The following is a 6,316-nucleotide window of genomic DNA, read 5'->3' on the forward strand; positions in this document are numbered from 1 at the left end:
TTGGCTATTTTCCATGGGTTTGAGTGTAACTATCTTCCTGCTGCTATCATTTGAGGCCTTTATCCTAACAGTCTCCACTGTATCAGGATTATTCAAAGTATCAAGCCTTCAAATCAAGATTTAATCAAAGCAGCAATCCTTGATTGCAGTGCTGACCATTCCTAAATGATCAGTGTTCAGTACAATCCATTGAAACTTGATCAAGTTCTAGTCAGTAATCATTATCAGTGATCAAACAGAATGACAGAGTTGTCTGTTTCTTTTATCTGTGGCCATTAGGCTTAACTGGGTCAACACAAATAAACTCAATGGGCCACATCATCTGAACATGCTGAGCTGTTGACACAGTAATCCTATTTGTGAGAGCTGCTTTGTGGGTGTTATTTCCAATTATCTTCACTTTTATGGCGAGACAGGTGAAAACAGGTTTTTTTGTGCTCTTGTCAATTTTGAGACTTTGGGCTATGTTGCTTCCATGTCTCCCTCAGACTAGTGAAAAGAAAACATCCAAAATACACATTCAGGTGTTTTTTTAGTTCTGGAAATGTACTTTCAAAGTGCATATTTAATTAGATAGTGCCATATTTGTATATTTAAATATAACATTTCAGAAAACTTGTAAAAAATAATTGTCTAATCCACTGGGGGAGTTTAACGGTGATATCTGTGAGTTGACATCTTTACTCTAGTGTCTTATTTTTTGTCTAAAAAAGTATTGAATTGTACAATACATATCTTTAAAGGTTGTTTTCTCAAAATGAGTGTTTTGTCATACTGTGGGCCAAAAATCTCAACTTCAGTAGCATTTACTTTATTTATGATATATAGCCTGATTTATATAACATTTTATTTCTAAAAACACAACAAAAATTGATTTTTTTTTATGGCTGTTGACAGTATTTCCTGATTTAAGGAGTGATTAAAGGAGATATCCAAAGTTCCCCCTGCAAAACCCTTCAACAATCCATATGTCAACAAAAGTATTTTCAACCTGGTTTTAGCCGTGTTTGGATTTTTCTTCTGGAAATGTATGCAAATCAGTGCATATTTAATCGATGATTATAAATAATGCATCGTTTGCATATTTACACATAAAATATAAAAAAAATAATAATGTAATGTAATGTAAAAAAAATAACTGTTTACAGCAAGAAATCATCCGGGGAAGTTTCATGGTGATATCTCTTAGTTATATCTCCCCTTAAAACTAGATGTTTTACAGTCTTCAATGTAAAAATTGCATTCTGTTAACTGAAGATATAAACAGTAAAAGGACAAGTACAATATATTCTTCAGAGTTTCATGAGGTACAATGACAGAGCTGTATTTTGCCAAATTACAAAATGAGTGGCTCCAGTGCTCAAACGCAGGTTTGCTCATGTTCAAATATCAGGTCAGGAGATTACACTGGGGACACTCTGGGGTCAACAATCAGCCACGATGCTCTTACACAAGAAAAGTGAAGGAGAGATCAATTTGAGACAATGTCCTTTCTGACACACAGACGAGATCAATAAGTAAACACACAGACACACAGATATACACCCTTTAAAAGACAGATACAGCAATGCATATGTGCAAACACTCACAGACATACATGTGCCCACCCTCACATACGCACGCCTGATGCATGCATACATGTCTGTGTAGTACATGTGCACACGTGTATGCACAACTCCCCACTGTTGCTGAATGGTCCTGCAAGTCTGTGCAAAAGAATTACAGCTCAGATTTATATTCTTATTATCATTATGTAATTTATGATGTTGAGCACCTTGGGCTTTGTCTTTTTAAAATGACACATTAATAACGGTGAATAACACCAGCATGCACGTGAATAACGAAACGCTTACACGAGAAGGTTTTAGCATTGTGAGCTACAGTTGCTGCTCGGAATTTTGGATTTCTGTCGTCAAAATCAGCCCACTGCTTTTCATAACAGCATAAGTTCCTGTTTTTAGTTCCCACCATGAATATTCAAAATCATGCTCCATCTGCACAGTCTGCAGTATTTCCTGTCATCAAAGCAAGGAAGAAATGTTTTGCCGCCCAAACCTCCAATTCAACTTACAGAAGATTGAAAATATTAGACCATTAATGAAAACAAAATGCAGGTCATAGAAAAATGATCTCTTTAAAATGTAAATGAAATATTCTGTCAATCTTCTTTTCTAGTTTCTTATTATGTATTCATCTTTAAAATCTGACTGGGAGTCTGCACCCCCCTCAAAAAAATCCAAATCAAAACATTTTTTTTATATGAATATATTAGGAGATATGATGATAAATGTCCGTTCCACTGTCACTGTAAACCACTGTGTCCATGAAGAGGTTTCTGTATAAATGTGCACGGACCACTAGACACAGATATTGTTTTGGTCTTGTCCCAGAGGCTTTGTGTCTCTGGGAAATTATGTGTTTATATAGTATATGCACACACCCTCACACATGCACACACACAACACACCTTCTTAATTTACTTGGCAGTAGGTTATGGCATCGGTTGTTGCAGAGCCGTTGTTGCTTCACCTCTCCTCCAATTCCTGTAAATCCTCTCTGCCCCTGCATGCTTCCAGCCAGACATGGAAAAAACCTCCATGAGCCAGCATGTTTATTTCTCGAGGTTCAGTACACAAATACAAGCACACACACACAAACACACACAAAAACAGTAATGAGGCGTGCAGGCACATACACAAACAAGCATCTCTCTGTGGGCAGACATATTAGGTCTTATTTACTCTTTCAAGCATGTGGTTTTTGGAGCCTGGAATGTTAAAGCATCTGATGACTTGTCGAGTCGCAGAGGCAAGCGGGCCGCTCTGTAGCCTAGAGTTGCAAGTAAGTGTTCCGATGTAATAATCTGGAACAGTTGTGCATGAGTAAGCTGAAAGAGTGTGTAGACTTTTCAGAAATCTATAGCCAGGGTGAGTATCACTGGTAGATAAATCCAAAGATTGATGCCATTGTTTTGTTTGTCAGCAATTGAAGATGCCTCATGGATCCAGATGTGCTTGTAACCCTAACCTACAAACATTTTATATAAAATCATAGTCATTTTGCTTTTACAATATCAGGGGTATCCGAGATAACCATTGACATTTTATGCCAGATTATACGTCTCACATTGGGAACCTATTCAATGAATAGGCCCTGCGGTGCAATGGAATCCATCAAGCTGTTACTTGTTTGATTATGATAATTGTAGAGAATGACACAATGGCTAAATCATGTAATACAAAAAGCCCAAAGTAGAACGTATTTACTTTCTCACCTACTTTCTAAAATGAACTGTACCAGCATGTAGCTGCTGTGGAAACTTTTTTTACACTTATTTTTTAACTTTGACAATTCTGTGGAAAGCCCTGTCACAAAATGTTGGCATTGTAGGTTTCCGCAAACTATAGAAACATTATATTTGTACATTTCATGTGTCTCATATCAATGTTTCTGAAGTGATATAGTCTGTTGGGAAGTGAAGGGAATGGTGAGATGCCTGCTGAGCTGCAAACAACAGTATAAGACTAACAAACAACAAAGCTAGTTGCAATTTATGGAGTTACTGCTGTGTTATCAGATGCTCTCTAGTCACCAAACATGGGTGTTTTTAGCGACCTGTCACTCTGTTTCTATTGGGAAGAGTGGCACAAAAAGTTGTGTTCTACCAAGTCAACCCTACTTTTCCCCATCCTGGATAGTGCCATGTTTTACCAAGCAACCAATGCATTTTGTCCCAAGATAGTGCCAGAAAAAGGGGGTATTCAAAGCCAAAAGATGGTCACGTGTTTGTTGTACCTAAACTTAATCACATGCTAACCACAGCATTGTTGACAGTTAAAAAACAGTGCATTTCAATGTATCTGCTACATAATAACATACAAATGTAGCATACCTATGGTTTGCAGAAACGTACAATGCCAGCATTCATTTTGACGATTGGATTGCTGTGCAGCTGTAGAACTTACTAAGCAACCTTGAAAGCACTCAAGCTCAAAGCTCCATAAAAACAGACAGAGTTTAAATGATTAATCATTGTGTTTAGCTTATTGAATACACCTTGTACTGTGGAAGATAATGCTGACTATAAAGACCCCTAAATATGGGGGTAAATAGGTAGTAGAATTTGACTGTGACACATCATAATCAACATCAAGCTTTAGATTCTTCTGGCTGCAGCCTGAAAGGACATATTACAGAAATCAGTGTGCAAAATCTGGTGGGGGTTAAGTCAAAACCACCTATTTATATTGAAATTTATTTCTTAAAATAAACCCCTTGAGATGTATCATCTCATTTTCAAGGGGGTCCCCAAACACTTACAACTGGGAAAATGAACAATACAAAGTACAATAATGTGGAACTGGTTTCCTGTTAGCTTTACAAAACAAACAACAAAGGAACAAACAGAGACCTAGATAACAAAACAGAGACAACAACAACAACATGCATACAAAAAGGACATAATTTACAACCTTAAAGTGATAGTTCAGGTTTTTGGACATGAAGTTGTGTGAAACGCTGACCATCTGTAGCTCTGATGTGACGGTGTCACTACTGTCAACGAGCCTCCTGCTCTGAGAAATCGCCCTGTAGCTTACCGGAGAAAAAGTAGTTCTGAAGATGTACGGGTGACACGTAACCAAAAGGTTTTAAGCTACAAAAAAGTATGCATGTGTTTTGTTAGACTATTTCAATAATTTTAAAACATCCCCACATTACGTCAGACCTTGCTATCAATTGGGACTATTTTCTGGCCAGTATCACTCCGCCGTGCAGGCCCGCAGGACAGCACGCCAACAGAAATCAACTAGACAGTTCATCACCACGCCGTGCAGGTGCGCAGGATAGCAACGGCTAACGAAAACTTCATCGGCTGTTTCCAACAGAGAACCAGTAGGCTATTATTAATGAGGAAAAAGATGTACTAGCCCTATATATACCTACTACTACAGCGCGAATACCGGCTCAGGCTCACGACACACCCTCGTCAGCTGCTGTAGGTAAACAGAGGAATACCAAAATGGTGCGAACTTGTGATTTCCCCAGCTGTGGGAATAAAAACATTGCCGGCTCCAAATTCCATCGGTTTCCTGTTACAGATGTAACCCGTAGGCAACTTTGGCTAACCCACCACCAGAACAAAGCAGAGACTGGTCGTAATCACATATGAATTCACATTTCTATGTGATTGATTACTCATGTCATGGATTTAGCAGTAAATACACTGCCTGGCCAAAAAAAAAGTCACCACCAAAAAAAAAGGTCATACGCTCTAATATTTCGTTGGACCGCCTTTAGCTTTGATTACGGCACGCATTCGCTGTGGCATTGTTTCGATAAGCTTCTGCAATGTCACAAGATTTATTTCCATCCAGTGTTGCATTAATTTTTCACCAAGATCTTGCATTGATGATGGTAGAGTCTGACCGTTGCGCAAAGCCTTCTCCAGCACATCCCAAAGATTCTCAGTGGGGTTAAGGTCTGGACTCTGTGGTGGCCAATCCATGTGTGGAAATGATGTCTCATGCTCCCTGAACCAGTCTTTCACAATTTGAGCCTGATGAATCCTGGCATTGTCATCTTGGAATATGCCCGTGCCATCAGGGAAGAAAAAATCCATTGATGGAATAACCTGGTCATTCAGTATATTCAGGTAGTCAGCTGACCTCATTCTTTGAGCACATACTGTTGCTGAACCTAGACCTGACCAACTGCAGCAACCCCAGATCATAACACTGCCCCCGCAGGCTTGTACAGTAGGCACTAGGCATGATGGGTGCATCACTTCATCTGCCTCTCTTCTTACCCTGATGCGCCCATCACTCTGGAACAGGGTAAATCTGGACTCATCAGACCACATGACCTTCTTCCATTGCTCCAGAGTCCAATCTTTATGCTCCCTAGCAAACTGAAGCCTTTTTTTCCGGTTAGCCTCACTGATTAGTGGTTTTCTTAAGGCTACACAGCTGTTCAGTCCCAATCCCTTGAGTTCCCTTCGCATTGTGCGTGTGGAAATGCTCTTACTTTCACTATTAAACATAGCCCTGAGTTCTACTGTTGTTTTTCTTCGATCTCACCAAACGTTTAAGTGATCGCCGATCACGATCATTGAGGATTTTTTTCCGGCCACATTTCTTCCTCGAAGACGATGGGTCCCCACTATCCTTCCAGTTTTTAATAATGCGTCGGACAGTTCTTAACCCAATTTTAGTAGTTTCTGCAATCTCCTTAGATGTTTTCTCTGCTTGATGCATGCCAATGATTTGACCTTTCTCAAACAGACTAACATCTTTTCCACGACCACGGGATGTGTCTT

This window comes from Epinephelus lanceolatus, chromosome 10, assembly GCF_041903045.1.
Source record: "Epinephelus lanceolatus isolate andai-2023 chromosome 10, ASM4190304v1, whole genome shotgun sequence".
Classification (NCBI taxonomy): domain Eukaryota; kingdom Metazoa; phylum Chordata; class Actinopteri; order Perciformes; family Serranidae; genus Epinephelus; species Epinephelus lanceolatus.